Source organism: Ctenopharyngodon idella, chromosome 3 (genome assembly GCF_019924925.1).
Source record: "Ctenopharyngodon idella isolate HZGC_01 chromosome 3, HZGC01, whole genome shotgun sequence".
In the NCBI taxonomy this organism is placed as follows: Eukaryota; Metazoa; Chordata; class Actinopteri; order Cypriniformes; family Xenocyprididae; genus Ctenopharyngodon; species Ctenopharyngodon idella.
Genome location: NC_067222.1, coordinates 31640536 through 31657440, shown reverse-complemented (window position 1 = coordinate 31657440; position 16905 = coordinate 31640536). Strand labels below are relative to the sequence as shown.

The following is a 16905-nucleotide window of genomic DNA, read 5'->3' as shown; positions in this document are numbered from 1 at the left end:
GCCATCAAAAAAACACGCTCATATAAATACTAACTAAACAATATTACACAAGCAAGAGGGCTGTTGTTATCAGCACAACTATTATTAGTAATCACAGACGTGGTGTGCGGTTCATAAGCTGCGAATGCTCTGCACAAGCCATTCGTGGACTCAGCAATTAATATTAACATTATAAATTACTATTAAATCCCTTGTTTGAGGTGTATTATAAAGTTACATGGTCGTGCGTATGTAACTGTCAGTAATTTATTTATTTGCCAAACTACGGTAATTTTCTTTAAATCTGCCAGTTACGGAGACTTCCGGGTAAGCTGATCTACAGCAGCTTTTGTGCCTTCGTGCTTTTGTTATGGAACGTCATCATTGTCTCGCATTATCATTGGTTTGCTGGCCTATGGCGGATTACATGGCAGAATAAGCTGGAATAAGAGGAAAAATGAGCTGCAGCCAGATCTCGATCACCGAAAATCATGTTGTATTTGATACAAAACTAACTAGACTTAACCAAATATGGGGAAAAAAATCATAACTAAAACTATTGTCATAGTATTTAATTTTCTCCATAGGGATTTTTTTTTTAACAAAAACGTATAAATTGTTTAAGACAGTCCTACTGTAACTAGGCCTATCAGAGGATGTTAATCGATAGTCTGTGCATTTGTTAAAGTCATCAGTCATAATTTCAACTTATTTTTTAAAGAATACTGATATTTTTATTTATTATAGCCTACTTATATTATTATAATTACATTTTATTTTTTATTTATAATAGGGTGCTTATTTTTAATTATTAATTTCAAAAGTACTTCTGGCATACATTTAAATTGACGCCATGGTGTTATTTATTTGTAGTGTCTGATTTAGATCTGTGTCCTAAACTGATACATTTAAAGGTGAAGTATGTTGTTTGTGTGACACTAGCGGCACCTAGACGCACCACCCAGCATACCCGGTTAAAAAAGTCACTGCTCGGCACTGAATCACAGATGTGCTTTTTATACAATAGTTTGATAAACATTAAGTTAAATTGAGTAACTTACATTTAAGATACAAAATACTTTGCTTATTTTCGCTGTATCGACGAAGATATTTCTTAAGCCACACATAAACACAGTCACTTGTTGCCACCTACTGGTGTAATGGTGTACTGGTGTTACCCTGCAGAAAGAGTCACTGCTCTCCCCCACCACTAATGCAAACTAGTCCGTCTGGATCGAAGAAATACATGACAAAACAGAAATCAAACAGCATATTTTCGTATAATTTTAATTAACATATAGTTAATTATTATCTGTATTTCTCTTCCAAAAACATGAAATAATTTCCACATAAACAAACTGCTTTTAACAGATAAAGAGGTCATTAGCTCTGATGACAGCTGAATCCATTTGTTCACTGTAATTGACAATTCACAGACTTGAAAAAAACCTTTTTGAATGAATAAAATATAGAACATTTGAACATAATGACATATGCAGAACTGTATGCAAATATTCTTTCTCCTCCTCTTTATTTGATGATTAAGAGGAAAAGAAACAGCTCGCTCTCACACTTCTCAAACCATGGTCTCCTCATCTCTCTGGTTGTTTCTGCTGCTAGCAGCTGTCTCTCGTAAGTTTTCATAGTTTCTATAGAAACCCTTAAAATAAAAATAAAAAAATGACTTATATATGTTTATACAAAATATTTCCATGTATCTAACACAGCAGACCATATTTGTTTCTCCAGGTGTCCACTGTGTTGAACTGACCCAGACTGATTCTATGGTCTTAAGGCCTGGTCAGGTTTTGACACTGTCCTGTAAGGTCTCTGGATATTCATTGACTGACAGCAGCTACTGCACTGGCTTCATACGACAGGCTGCAGGAAAAGCTCTGGAATGGGTTGGAATGATATGTGGTGATGGTAGCACATATTACAGTGATAAACTGAAAAGTAGATATCAAGTTACCAGAGACACTTCCAGCACCACAGTGACTCTACAAGGACAGAATATGCAGACTGAGGACACAGCTGTGTATTACTGCGCCAGAGAGTCACAGTGACACAAACCACAAGCAGCTTTGTTCAAAAACAACTTGAATGAAAAGAATAAGAGAAAGTCTCCCTATAGCAGGGATGGGCAAACTGGAGGGCCACTGCCTTGCATAGTTTAGCTTCAACCCTGATAAAACTCACCTGCCTATAGTTTCCTGCAGTAATCCTGAAGGCATTGATTAGCTGGTTCAGGTCTGTTTAATTAGGTTTGGAGTTAAACTCTGCAGGGCAGTGGCCCTTCAGGACCAAGTTTGCCCATCCCTGCCCTATACAAGTAGGAATACAAAAATAATTTTTCTAAAAATTTTTTTTTTCTGAAAGACATTGTTTATTTTTTAGATTTCACAAGTTTGTAACATCAGTGTTATACAGCCAAACAAACGTTTGAGAAATGAGCTGCAGACCTTTTTTTTTTTCAATCCTGCTCCTGGAAGGCCACTGTCCTGCAAAGTTTAGCTCCAATAAAACAGTGTATGCAAAAAGTGTTGAGGGACGAATAGAGATCACCAGAGATAATCAAACAGCATGGTGTATCTGAAACTCTCTGGTCTGACAACAGAGGATTCAGCTGTTTATTACTGTGCCAGACATACACGATAATGCAAAAAAGCACTGGGCTGTACAAAAACATGTCAGTGAGGAATATGGGGAGATGACGCTGGATCACATACAACTTTAATCCAAAGAAACAGACGCACCTTCTGCTGAAGGATAGAATACATAAGCTATATATGTCAGGTCTTTTCTGTCTCGTCACTGTTTAATGTTTCTTTGATTGTCTTGTGTCTGAGCACATGGCTCTCTTTGTTGGTGTTGGCCATGTGCTCCTCTGGTCCATGTGCTCCTCTGGTCCTGCCTCCTTGTTTCCTGTTGCCACGCCCCCTTGTTTAGTACTTGTCTAGTCCTCATTTGCTTGATCGTGTTCACATGATCCTCATGTGCTCTGCTGCCCTTATCCTTTTCCCTATTTTTTTTTGCTGGTTCGTTGCATCTGTTGTGAGCGTTCTTTGTGTGTGAAGATCTTTTGTTAGTCAGTGCTACATTTAGTATTCCCTGTTCAGCCCAAGCTTTGCATTTGGTTTCTTTTGATTTATTTCTGTTTTTCCCCTTCGTTCATGTTTTTATTCTAGTCTAGTTCAAGTCTTTTTGCTCTAGTTCTCTCTATTCTTAATTTTAGTTTTGTCTTCTGATTTAGATTTTATTGCTCATTTATTTTCTCTCTATTTCTCTGCAAGGTAGCAGTCTTGTTATATTTCTTTTATTTCTTTTTATTTTTTACTTTGCTAGTTCCAGTATTAGTGTAGTTCTTTATTTTGCTTCTCATTTGTCTGATTTATTTTGCTGTTGTTTCTTGTTTTGCTTGTTTTGTCGTGCCATGTGTGTCTCGTGTTGGTTCCTGACTGCTCCCTGAGATTCCCTGTCTGCTGGTTCCTTCTGCCTGGCAGCTAGACTGGTTTATAGTCTGTGTGCAGCAAGTGTCAGATCTCTGCATCATTGTGCCTTGCCCTGTCTTCACCACTACCATCTGTCTGGCCCAGTCACATCCTCAGCAGTTCTTCAACCTGTTGACTTCCAGAGCTGGTTCCAGCAGTCACCCTTAGCTGTCCTGTCATTGTTTATTGTCGGCCCTTCTGTTTGGACTGTTCCTGCCTCACCCTTTCTTATGCTGTGCGTTAATAAACATCACCCCCCACTTATTCCCTTTCAGAACCCTTGACAGAATACAATTTATAGTACATCCATCATTACTGCCAACATTGTCTTCTGAAAGAAATGTGAAAAAAAGAGCCCATAATACAAATTCATATATGTATATATACAAAATATGTAGATGCTTGTTTTCTGGGTTGCATATGCAGAACTGTATGCAAATATTCCTCTTCCTCCTTTTCTTTAAGTATTAAGATGAAAAGAAACAGCTTGCTCTCACACTTCTCAAACCATGGTCTCCTCATCTCTCTGGTTGTTTCTGCTGCTAGCAGCTGTCTCTCTTAAGTCTTCATAGTTTTTACAGAAATAATTCATAATTAAAATGACCTATTTATAGTTATAGAATTTTTTTTCCATGTCTCTGACATGTCAGATCATTCAGTGTCCCCCCCCCCCCCCCCCAGGTGTCCACTGTGTTGAACTGACCCAGACTGATTCTATGGTCTTAAGGCCTGGTCAGGTTTTGACACTGTCCTGTAAGATTGATATGCTGTAACCTTTGAAATTTGTTAGTAAAAGTTAAAATAGAGATTTTTATTTTTAAATGCACAAATACACTATATTGCCAAAAGTATTGGGACACCCCTCCAAATCATTGAATTCAGGTGTTTCAGTCACTTCCATGGCCACAGGTGTATAAAATCAAGCACCTAGGCATGCAGACTGCTTCTACAAACATTTGTGAAAGAATGGGTCGCTCTCAGGAGCTCAGTGAGTTCAAACGTGGTACTGTGATAGGTTGCCACCCGTGCAATAAGTCCATTCGTGAAATTTCCTCACTACTAAATATTCCACGGTCAACTGTTAGTGGTATCATAACAAAGTGGAAGCAACTGGGAACAACAGCAACTCAGCCATGAAGTGGTAGGCCACGTAAAATCACAGAGCGGGGTCAGCGCATGCTGAGGCACACAATGCGCAGAAGTCTCCAACTTTCTGCAGAGTCAATAGCTACAGACCTCCAAACTTTGTGTGGCCTTCAGAATAGCTCAAGAACAGAGCTTCATGGAATGGGATTCCATGGTCGAGCAGATGCATCCAAGACTTACTTCACCAAGTGCAATGCAAAGCGTCAGATGCAGTGGTGTAAAGCACGCCGCCACTGGACTCTAGAGCAGTGGAGACGTGTTCTCTGGAGTGACAAATCACACTTCTCTGTCTGGCAATCCGATGGATGAGTCTGGGTTTGGCGGTTGCCAGGAAAACGGTACTTGCCTGACTGCATTGTGCCAAGTGTAAAGTTTGGTGGAGGGGGGATTATGGTGTGGGGTTGTTTTTCAGGGGTTGGGCTTGGCCCCTTAGTTCCAGTGAAAGGAACTCTTAATGCTTCAGCATATCAAGACATTTTGGACAATTTCATGCTCCCAACTTTGTGGGAACAGTTTGGGGATGGCCCCTTCCTGTTCCAACATGACTGCGCACCAGTGCACAAAGCAAGGTGCGTAAAGACATGGATGAGCGAGTTTGGTGTGGAGGAATTTGACTGGCCTGCACAGAGTCCTGACCTCAACCCGAAAGAACACCTTTGGGATGAATTAGAGCGGAGACTGCGAGCCAGGCCTTCTCGCCAACATCACTGCCTGACCTCACAAATGCACTTCTAGAAGAATGGTCAAAAATTCCCATAAACACACTCCTAAACCTTGTGGAAAGCCTTCCCAGAAGAGTTGAAGCTGTTATAGCTGCAAAGGGTGGGCCAACTCCATATTAAACCCTACAGATTAAGAATGGGATGTCATTAAAGTTCATGTGCACGTAAAGGCAGGTGTCCCAAAAGTGTATTTCATTCATATTTCTGTCTTCTCTACTTGCCACTCAAAGCTCAGTACACTGACATAATCCTGCCTCCTGATAAATGTGTTACAAGTGAATTCTTGATACATTTAACAAGAGGGTGCACTGTTCTCACATGTAGTCAAATCATGGTAAATACAAAATGAGCCTCAGTAGAAGGATTTTCTATATCTCTCGTTCTACTTCTAACACATTATTTCATGATAGTGAAGTCTCTTTTTATGAATTACAAATAGAACACAATCTTCAGACAGTCTAAAATAGATATAATTGCTGATACTGTCATCACTGAATTGTTTATTTATCAATCCATTCTCATGAAGTTCACAACTATGAGAGTAATGCTAATAGCGCAAGCTTGATGTTTGTATCTGTAAAGTACTAAAGTGTGTGTTGTATTCTGTTTCTGAGAGCAGCTTTTACTTACTGAACACTGCATGTCTTAAGAAAATATTTATTGCCTGTACAGTGACTACATTTAAGGCATTCAGTGTATATTCCAGGATAGTAAAGAAGTAAACTGAATCTGAAAGGCCTTAGATATCAGCATAGAATAAAGACCAGAAAACAAAAAAGGCTACATTTAGTAAAAAGTAAAAAAAAAGAAAAAAAAAGTGTGCTCATATCTATCTTATAGCAAGGTAATTATTTAGCGATATTAATAGAAACATGTATCACTTTAAATAATAATAATAATTACTATTATTGAACAACAGAGATATTTGGAGACAAGAGAGTGTAGGAAAATATCACATTTACTGATGCGTTGCCTCTCAGGAAACACCTGTGCTTGGTTACTGCCTCTAAGAAAATAAGTGAATTTGCATGTATAGTTTCATAAGACTTGTTTAAACTCTATAACTATAAAGCATATGGGAAACTACTAAAACACATTTTGTTAAAGTAGCTATCTATTAACATATAGTCAAACATAAATGGAAGACAGTACAATCAAGAAATGTTTATTTGAAGTCTTCTCAGCAAATTATATCAGAATCAAATTATGTGACCCTGATGACTGTGAAATAACTAAAAAAAAGATCCTACTTTTTTTATTGAAATACTGCTGACCAAACTAAACTGATTGTGATGTTTCAATAAAACTGAAGATGATTAATTGCACCTCATTTATATTTCTTCCTTCAGTCTTTCCATCTCCCTCCACTGTATGAGTTTCTCTGAGAGGTTCTATTTATGTTGCCTTTAGGTTGATAAGAGTTGTGTCCACTGCTTTCTGACCTACAATCATAAGAATTTTGGGGTTTTGATTTTTGCCTTTCAAAAGATAGTTCAAAGGAAAAAGAAGTGCCAAAATTATGAGACACTGCTGAGCGATGCCCAGATAAATTATGGAAGGTTCCAAGACCCACGAAGACTAAGAAGATGGTTAGAGCAATGATTGTCACGATCACGGCCGCTGTGTTGGTCCTACATGCACGCCGGCTGTGCTTCTGAGCTTCCACGCTGTCTCCTTCATTCATCTTGCTTCTCACCTTAAAAAATATAGAGGAAAACTTAACTAAGTAAATCTGAGTATAGACTAACATGTTGTTCCAAACACGTGCTTGCACTTACCTTTAACGAACATATCAAAGCAGCGAGACCCAGACACAAGCAGTTACAATACATGATGTTGAACACAGAGCAGCACATGTGGTCTTTTCCTTTAAATTTCACCCTCAAAAAGATGACTTTAGGTGTAACCCAGAAGGTGACATGTTTGATCTTGGCGGAATAGATCTGCTACACCGCTGTTGCTGCTTTTATTGCTGCTGCTGCTGCTGCAGAGCAGCAGTACGGGACTTGCTACTGCCAATACATACACAACACGCTGCTGTGAGCAAGTAAGACATGCTGCTGCTGTACAACATAGCGCACATCAATTACCTGTAGCAGATCTATACAGATGGAGCTGGGGAAGGTGGAGGGTTTCTGAAGCATGCCACACTGCTAAGGCAATGCTACCAAAGTATTTTGAAGGTTGAGCACGCAAGCTCATTGGCTACTGATACAGCAGGAACCAATCAGCTGTGCCCTATAGATAATTATGTGATTACGAGCAGGTTGAGTTAAAGGACCTATTAGCCTGCGTCATCTAGAGTTTCATGACAGAACTTTGTATTTGTCCTAAACATGAAACATGATACATGCTTAAAAACTAATTATTAAGGCTATATTGTAAAGTGTCTTTCCCTCCTGTCAGATGCATGTTATTTAATGCATTTGAGACTGGTTTTACTCAGTGCAACTTACTGTACGGTTGTGTCATATTGACTGAGTAAATGATTTGAGTAATGTAAGTAACTTTCTCACTCAGTCTTGAGTAAATGACTCACTCATAAATACAGTCATGCAAAACTGTTATGTACATTTCCCATAAGCTGCATTGCATGTTTTAAATGTTCTAAATGTGTGATGTTAGTTTCCAGAAACTCACCCATTTGTGGTGTGAAACCCGTTTGTGGACTTTATGACCTATTTTCATTCTGGATGGTAAAACTTTATGTCCTTTTTTAAGCTACAGCCACAAAGCCATACACAAGTAAGACTGGTAACACTATGACATGTTGGTTATCAGGGGAAGTCAAATTACATTCACTTCATCACCAAATCATGATCCTCAGATCATCACCAAATCATGATCAGCTCTTCTACTGCTGGCTGCAGCTGCATCCTGTGAGATTCACTGATGGTTAATTTAAAGCACTAAATTAAAGTCTTAATAAAAAAAAAAAATGTTTTGAAGCATAACACAACACATTCATCCATTTTTGTTTTCAGGAGGTGTTTACTGTGTTGAGCTCACTCAACCTCCATCTATGATTGTGAAACCTCAGAATAATTTTCCATTTTTCATCTCCTGCAGGATTTCAGAATCAAGCTATTTCATTACCCACTGAAACACTGGAATGGCTGGAATATCTTTGTAATAGGCAGCAGTAATATTTTTATGAAAAGACTCCATATACCACAAGATCAGTTTCACCCAGGACATGTCCAAAAACACACACACACACACACACACACACACACACACACACACACACACACATATATATATATATATATATATATGTTTCACTTTAATGGCATTTAATAGGTTCTTTTCATTGCCATTAAAGTTAAATAACTTAACATAAACATACAAGCTTGATAAAAAAGTTCATTCTAGAAGAAAATTTCAGACGGCACTTAGAGGCTTTTGCATCTGAACTCTTCATATATATATATATATAAAATATACATATTTACAAATTTCTGTTTTTCATACACAAAGGTAATTGACAGACTGGTGGAGGATTTTATGCAAAACTGTGATGTATATTTCTGTGTCTGTGTTCACTGACTGTATGTGGATCCTGTAGAGGAGAATCTATTATTACTATTTTTACATGGTCTGTAACTCATTCCTAAATAATAATTTATGAATGAATGTGTAATTTTAGCAAGTTTACATCTTTCTGACTTTTTTCCTGACTTTTAAGTCCTTTTCCCTCTCTCTTCCACAGATATTCATTGTCAGACCTTCACTCAGTCTCAAGCTGTGGTAAAAAGACCTGGTGAATCTTTTCGGCTGGTCTGTACCGCCTCCGGATTTACTTTCAGCAGCTTCTGGGCTTCTGTGGTGAGACAGGGTCACGGTAAAGGACTGGAATGGGTTGCAACTATCACCACATCCAGTTCTCAGATCTACTATTCCCAGTCAGTCCAGGGAAGGTTCACAGTGTCCAGAGATGACTCCAGCAGTCAACTGTACCTGCAGATGAACAGCCTCAAGACTGAAGACACTGCTGTGTATTACTGTGCTAGAGAGTCACTGTGAATGAGTTCAGAGTCAAAGCATTACAAAAACCACCTCCTTTCCTGTTGACTTCACTTATGCTCCAGAAGTACTTTTGTATTTCCAAGCGGTGGCGCTCTTGTCAAGCAGTTTTAGTTGCCTGTTTTGAGCATCACTTACTAAACCTTTGTTTTCTTGACCAAGAAACAGTCTGTAAAGTGTGCATGTTTTTTTTTTTTTTTTTGTAAAATTGTTATAAAAAGGGGGGCGCAGCAAGGCTAAAGGTAGTGTCTGTCAGCAGATTGTTATGTAAAGGCAACCTCTTCAGAGTGATACAAGACCCCACTGCAAAATTATCCCGCTTATTATGCTTCTGTTTGTCACATATCATTCAACACAATATATTAATCTGGCATATTTTTTATTACCTTAAGATGACTCACAGTACCTGCTTGAGTGGTCTGTTATCAGTTTAAGCAGTTGTTGTCTTGGAATAACAGGCTGCTAGATGGCACGATTAGAGATTTAGAACTGAGTTTTGCAGAAACAGGGAGAATATAAATGAATGATGCATGTTTCTGCACTAAGCATGAAGTTTTTGAAAGGATTGCTAGTGCCAGGTAAATGTAAAGCAGACAATGAATCTAATTCAAACGTCACAACTAACAAAACAACATGTTTACACCAGACACGAGCAGCGAGACGCGACAAAAGCAAATGGAATCCATTATAATCAGTGATTCTGTCTACACTGGACGCGACGCAACATTTATTTAAACTCTAAGGGAATGAAATAAGCTTCATAACTGTTAACAGAGGTTTTAAGACGTAATTAATAACACATTCTTGAATGAATGAATGAATGAATGAAGCATTTATATAGCACTTTCATATGTACTGTACACCCAAAGCCCTTTACAGTCATATCAGGGGTCTCTCCTCATCCACTACCAGTGTGCAGCATCCACTTGGATGATGCGACGGCAGGTACTATCCAGGTACTAACCAGGCTTAACCCTGCTTAGCTTAGTGGGCATCTTGGGCTACAGGGTGATGTGGCTGCTGGTATTCTTCCATTGTTGTTTTCAGGTGGTGTTTACTGTGTTGAGCTCACTCAACCTCCATCTATGGTTGTGAAACCTCAAGAATCATTTTCCATCTCCTGCAGGATTTCAGAATCAAACTATTGCATTAACTGGATACGTCAACCCACTGGAAAAGCACTGGAATGGCTGGGATATTTTTGCAGAGATGGTAGCACTGGCACTACAGAAAGAAAAAACAAGATCAGTTTCACCCAGGACACGTCCAAAAACACAGTGTTTTTACAGAGAAATAATTTTCAGACTGAAGATACAGCTGTGTATTACTGTGCCAGATACACATCTCTGTACAAAAACCTGAACTGATACTTAATTGATACTTAATCTGATTAGATGATTAGTTAATTGCATTTGATAGATTTTACTTTCAATAAAACATTTACAATGGGTTTATAAAAGGTGTTTTTAATGCATGTTTGGCCTGAGTTTTTGTTGCATTTCCACTTTTCTGACCAGCAGGGGTCAGCAGCGTTTGGCTTTTCGAAAGTTTGAAACAGTGAATCGTTTTGCGAAGAAATCGTTTCAATTGATTCGAAGCTTAGTTTCTCCCATCACAACCCATCCATCCATCCATCCATCCATCCATCCATGTAACGTTTAAGCAGGGAGAGACAGAGGGCGAGAATCCAGATGCACAAGTTTATTAGAGAAACACAAATGCCGAATAAACCAATCCAAGAGCAAGAGTATAATAATCCACAGAGAAGGCAGGAAAGCAAGAATAGGGACACATACAGGAGCATAGACCAACAAACAACAATTGAAGCACAGAGGTTTCAATAGAAAGGCTAACAAGGGACTGACTAAGGAGAGGTGTTGGTGATTAGTATTCATGTGAATTAAAGAGAGTAACTACGGCGACAAACAAGGCAGGTAAGACAACAAGGGAAACAGGTACCAAACAAAGGAAGGGAGCACAGAAACAATGGGAACTGAGAATACATTTCAAACATAAATGTCCTTACAAAACATAAGAGACTTGTGACACGATTGTGACAACCCATCCACCTATCCATCCATCCATCCATACACAACGGTACAAACAAGCATTGACAGACTGGAGGAGGAGTTTATGCAAAACTGTGCTGTATATTTCTGTGTCTGTGTTCACTGACTGTATGTGGATCCTGTAGAGGAGAATCAATCAGCAATGACAACAATGATCAGTTCACTCCTGCTATTACTATTTTTACATGGTTTGTTAATTTATAAATAATAACAATAATATATGTAGAAATAATTTTAGAAAGCCCACTACAACAGATCATTTTTTTAATAGTTTTACATATTTACATTTAGACTTTTAAGTCTTTTTTTCGTCTCTCTTCCACAGATATTCATTGTCAGACCTTCACTCAGTCTCAAGCTGTGGTAAAAAGACCTGGTGAATCTTTTCGGCTGGTCTGTACCGCCTCTGGATATTCTTTCAGCAGCTACTGGGCAGCTGTGGTGAGACAGGGTCACGGTAAAGGACTGGAATGGGTTGCAACTATCGGCACATCCAGTTCTCAGATCTACTATTCCCAGTCAGTCCAGGGAAGGTTCACAGTGTCCAGAGATGACTCCAGCAGTCAACTGTACCTGCAGATGAACAGCCTCAAGACTGAAGACACTGCTGTGTATTACTGTGCTAGAGAGTCACTGTGAATGAGTTCAGAGTCAAAGCAATACAAAAACCTCTTCCTTTCCTGTTGACTTCACTTATGCTCCAGATGTACTTTTGTATTTACAAGAGGTGGCGCTCTTGTCAAGCAGTCTTAGTTGCCTGTTTTGAGCATCACTCAGTAAACTTTTGTTTTCTTGACCAAGAAAGAGACTGTAAAATTTTGAAAGTCTGAAGAAACACCACAAATAACTCTTTAACCCTCTTGGAGTCAGGATTTTTGGGGCCCTGGAGAAGTTTTGACATGCCCTGACATTTGTGCTTTTTTCAGTTGTTCATAAACATATTAATGGAAGAAGTGTCATTACACTGTATTCAGCACAAACTAGGCTACCATAATATGTGAGCAACATGTATGTACATGTTTGTATTTTTGAAGGAATAACGTTTATGCGTGGTTATTGAAAAAACAAAAAACTTAAGTCACTGAAATAAGGCCACAAAACTAATATTATATATGTTTTATATATGTGTTCACAAGGCTTCTGGGTATTGGAGGTTGTAGACTAGAGTTTTTGCTTCAAAATGGTGTAAAAATTATCCTGCCTACTCGTTCATATAAAACAATATATTGATTTTAATTTTGTAAGACACTTTTTGTCAAGACACACAGTATGCATGGAGGCGTGAATCTTCATGAATAATGCTGTGATTCACACCTGAAAAGACAAATATAAAACATAATGAGCCCTTTCAGTCAGGAAGGCTATGTGAAAAAACCCTCTGTGAACATGCTAATAAGAATATTAACATTAATATAATGTCCACTCTTGACAAAAAAACATGATTTTTGTGATCTCATGCATGCACGTATTATTGCACATCATGTGAAGAAAATTTTGTATAGGCCTATTATAGTTTAAATTACAGTACCAGTCAAAAGATTGGACGCATTACTATTATAATGTTTTTAAAAGAAGTCTCTACCAAAAGAATTCTAACCAAATAATGGTTTTCTATTTTAATATACTTTAAAATATAATGTATTTCTGTGATGCAAAATGTCTGAACATTCATGTTACCTCTATGGCATTTCATGTAGGCTATTATATTTGTTATATTATATAGCCCAAATGTTAATGTGCAGTTGACAAACTATACATCATAGAGAAAAGATCTAAGACTCAAGCTTCACATTTTGACCTCTGTTTTACTCTTATAGTGACTGTAATTTGTTAATAGCCTATGCGTCAGGAGTTATGAATATGAAAAACGGAGTCGTTACCTTTGACAAAACAACATCCATTAGAGCTTTTAGCTTAAAAGCAAGCACATTTGGAGAAATATGAATGGATTCTCATGTTTATGTCAATTTTCTATACAGAGGAGTAATATTTATTCAATATTTATTGTCATCACTATGAGCGCTAGATAGCCTACTGTGTTTTCAATTCATACTTGCAGCCGGAGGGCGCTCTGTGCACATTTAGTCCACTAATGACTCCTAATGAAGAACAGGCATACCATGTGACATTCCAGGAACTAACAAAGGCTTCCAGAGATCGCTAACCATGGCTATAACATGCAGATAGACACTTTTGAAGATAATAAATACACGACTGAGACATGGCATACATGTATTGCCTCAGAATTTGCGTCTGAATAGCGCTCGCTCCATGGGTGTGGCCGAATTAGCGGATAATGAGCTGTCTCACGGACATCTGACATGTCTCTCTTTTCATACAGATTACATAAACAGAGAATTTTTGTTTTCGATTTGACTTACAGGATTTAAAACCTGATATTTCAACATTTCTTTGGACATAAGTCTCATTTTTTTGTGATTAGTATTCACTAAGTTACAGTTCATTTTCTGAGAACTATCAGATTGGACTTTGTTCAGAGAGAGACTGCGGCTCGCACATTATGTTTGTTTTCTTTATTTTGCAAAAAACACAACATTTTGTTTTTACTCTGAGTGTACACAAATAAAAGAAGATATTTCACAGATTAAAATGGTGTATAACTCTTAATTGTATGTGCAAAATCGACAGAGTATTTTGAGTCTCTTTCATACTGATAAGAAAAAAAGCAAGGTGGTATCGCTGGGGCAACCAGCCGACCTCTGAGTGTTAAAACAGCAGAAGCCTTAGAGTAGCTTCATCATAAAATCTGTTCTAGACTTTGTGTGTCACATGTACAGTATGCTCTGTTTCTGTTTAGATTCTGTGTTCTTCTTTTCCTTAGGAGCTGTTTACATGACACTTTTCAACTAAAAACAGAATTTTTTTTATGCTTTTTGGCTGTTCATTTACATGACAACAGCGTTTTAAGGGCCTGAATAGGCAAACTTTTGAAAATGCATTTGAAAGTGCAAGGTTTTGAAAATGATACAGTAATTGTCTCTGTGTAAACTACAAAAATGTGAACTTGTGAAAACGGTGACGTCATGTGCATGCATATTACGTGTTCAGTCTACAGACGCGTGGTTCCCTTTCAGTCGGTCATGTTCGATGTACGTCAGTAGTGACCGGCGAATTGGGATATCGCTAGAGAGCGCTATCACCTTCGAGTGTAAACTAAACGAGCCAATGGATATTGGCGTGCGTGATTAATAGCACATGCTCCGTCCCGCAGCGCGGGTACAAGTGCGGATGCAGATGCACACGCACTTTGTCTTTTGCTTCGGAGCCAAGCATTTGTGTTCCTGCAAGATCGCCTTTACTGTGTAAAGCTACGAGTCTTTTGGAGAGAAGAAAGCCTTCTTGTAAAGTCTGTGCTGGTGTTACGGCAATTACAGCGGCGGCCCTGAGCTACAGAGCTCTCAACTGCTGTTTTTACAGCAAAGCTGTCTTTGTCCGGTCGGTTTGCGATTTGGGTACCGGTTCCTTCTCTGTGTGTGACTGTAGGCGATCAGTGTGTTCCTGCAGTCACACCGCGGCTGATCCCCTGTGTGCTTCAGCACAACACAAAGAGCTGTCTCTTTCCCCTTCTAAAAGAGCTTCATAGACAGACAGTGTGTCTTTTTTAAGATATTATTCCGTCTGTGCGTTTCTGGAGTCGGTCGTTTCCTGTCCTCACTGACGGCCACAATCACTTTCTCTCATGTCTGCTTAGTGTGCTGAGACACTGTTTGTGGGTGGTTCATGTTCTCTTATGAGAGCATGCCCACGTCGGCACGTTGTTTGTCTTGCCTTTCTCGTAAGGGCTTGAGCGCTCAGCGCGCCGTGTGCCGTCAAACTGCCGGCTGACAGCGTGGGTTGTCATGGCAACCCAGCGCGTTGTTCGGCGCTCTAGATGCGCGGTCGAGACTCAAGTGCCTCAAACGAGGTGAAGTCCCCTCACCTATTCCCCGATCTAGCTTCTTTTTCTAAATCAGAAAAGTGCTACTTTGGTGAATAAGCCAGGGTGACCTGAGGAACACAGTGGGGCAATACCCACCGAGCCAATCTCCGTGGGCCCCCCACTCCTCTAGCACATCGCAAACATGCTGTAACTGTGTTCGTGGGTGGTTTATGTTTAGTAAGAACATGGCCACGTCGGCGCTCAGTGTGTTATCCAGTTAGACGGCCACGTTCACTGTCCCACATGGCTGGTAGCTTCTGGATGGATTGCTGATCCTTCTCATGGGGGACCTAGCGTTTCAGTCAGGGCTCCAGCAGAGGATCAGATGTCGATTGCTACATTGGAGAGAGGGATGTTGGGCTCTGGAAATGAAGATGAGGCTGAGCGTCCCACGGTTGTGGTGTGCTCATGCTGAATCAGATTCAGAGTTGACGACCATGCTTTCCCGGGCCCTTGGGGGCATGGTGCGATGCCCCCTGTTTTTTAGCCTGGATGTGCATGAAAAACTTGGCAGTATGGAAGCCTTTTGGTGCCAAATATGGAACACCAAAAGGGCCATAATCTGCATTAAAAGTTTTTCCTCTCTCACTACCCTCGATGGTGGGGTGGCAGTGCTACAGGCACACCACCTCTGCCCTGCATGTGTCTTGGCCCCCGGCGAGTCTGTGGAAGGCCAAAGCACTGATTGCATGTGGGTAGTTCTGAGTCGGGGTTGAGCTACGTGTGATGCGAGTCACAGCGCAAGCCCCTGGCCAGACAATGTCCACCATGGTGGTCCAGAAACACCCCTGGCTAGCCTTGCAGAGGTGTGAGAAGTTGTCAAAGTGCGCTTTCTCGATGCTGTCATCTCACAAGCTGGCCTAAAACCCAGCCCGCTCAGTCCGCAGCCAAGCCAGGTGGTTAGCGAGAAGCGGTCCTGAAACGGGCGACCTGGAGCAGAGGTAGACAGTTCTTCGGGAGACGATGCCCGCATCACTCCCTCCCCCAGAGGAGGGCCGGGTGGAGAATTTTTGGTTCCGTTCCGCCTCTGGTTCTCTGGAGTCCAGCGGTACCTATGAATTAGAACTGTTCCCCAAGCCTCCAGGTCCCAAGAGGGCGCGGGTGGCAGTGTGCGGTGCTCCACCTCGCCACTCTCAGCCCCCTCTCACTTCGCCAGCAGGTCCCAGTGTGTATGTCGAGGCCGCCTCCCTTGCGCCGTTTCCCATACACATTGCCACCTCGCAGAGACCGACCTGAAGGATACGTACTTTCTGCCTCAACACAGACCCTTCCTTCGGTTTGCATTCGAGGGTCGGGCATATCAGTACAAAGTCCTACCCTTTGTCTTTACCAAGGTTGCGGAGGGGGCCATTGTTCCGCTCAAGGAACAGGGCGTTCGCATTCTCAACTACCTCGATGACTGGCTCATTCTGGCCAGCTCGCGATAGCAGTTGTGCGAACACAGGGACATGGTGTTAGCTCACCTCAGCCGGTTGGGTCTTTGGGTCAACTGGGACAAGAGCAAACTCGCCCCCGGGCAGAGGATCTCTTAT

General features: G+C 40.3%; 1 long non-coding RNA gene across 1 annotated transcript; it reads left to right on the top strand.

Moving 5' to 3' along the window:
* The first annotated feature begins 11429 nt into the window (after window positions 1–11429).
* Window positions 11430–12054, top strand: LOC127509627 (uncharacterized). The gene is made up of 2 exons (XR_007929292.1): window positions 11430–11621; window positions 11759–12054. It is a non-coding gene; the product is annotated as an uncharacterized LOC127509627 (long non-coding RNA).
* Window positions 12055–16905: the final 4851 nt, after the last annotated feature.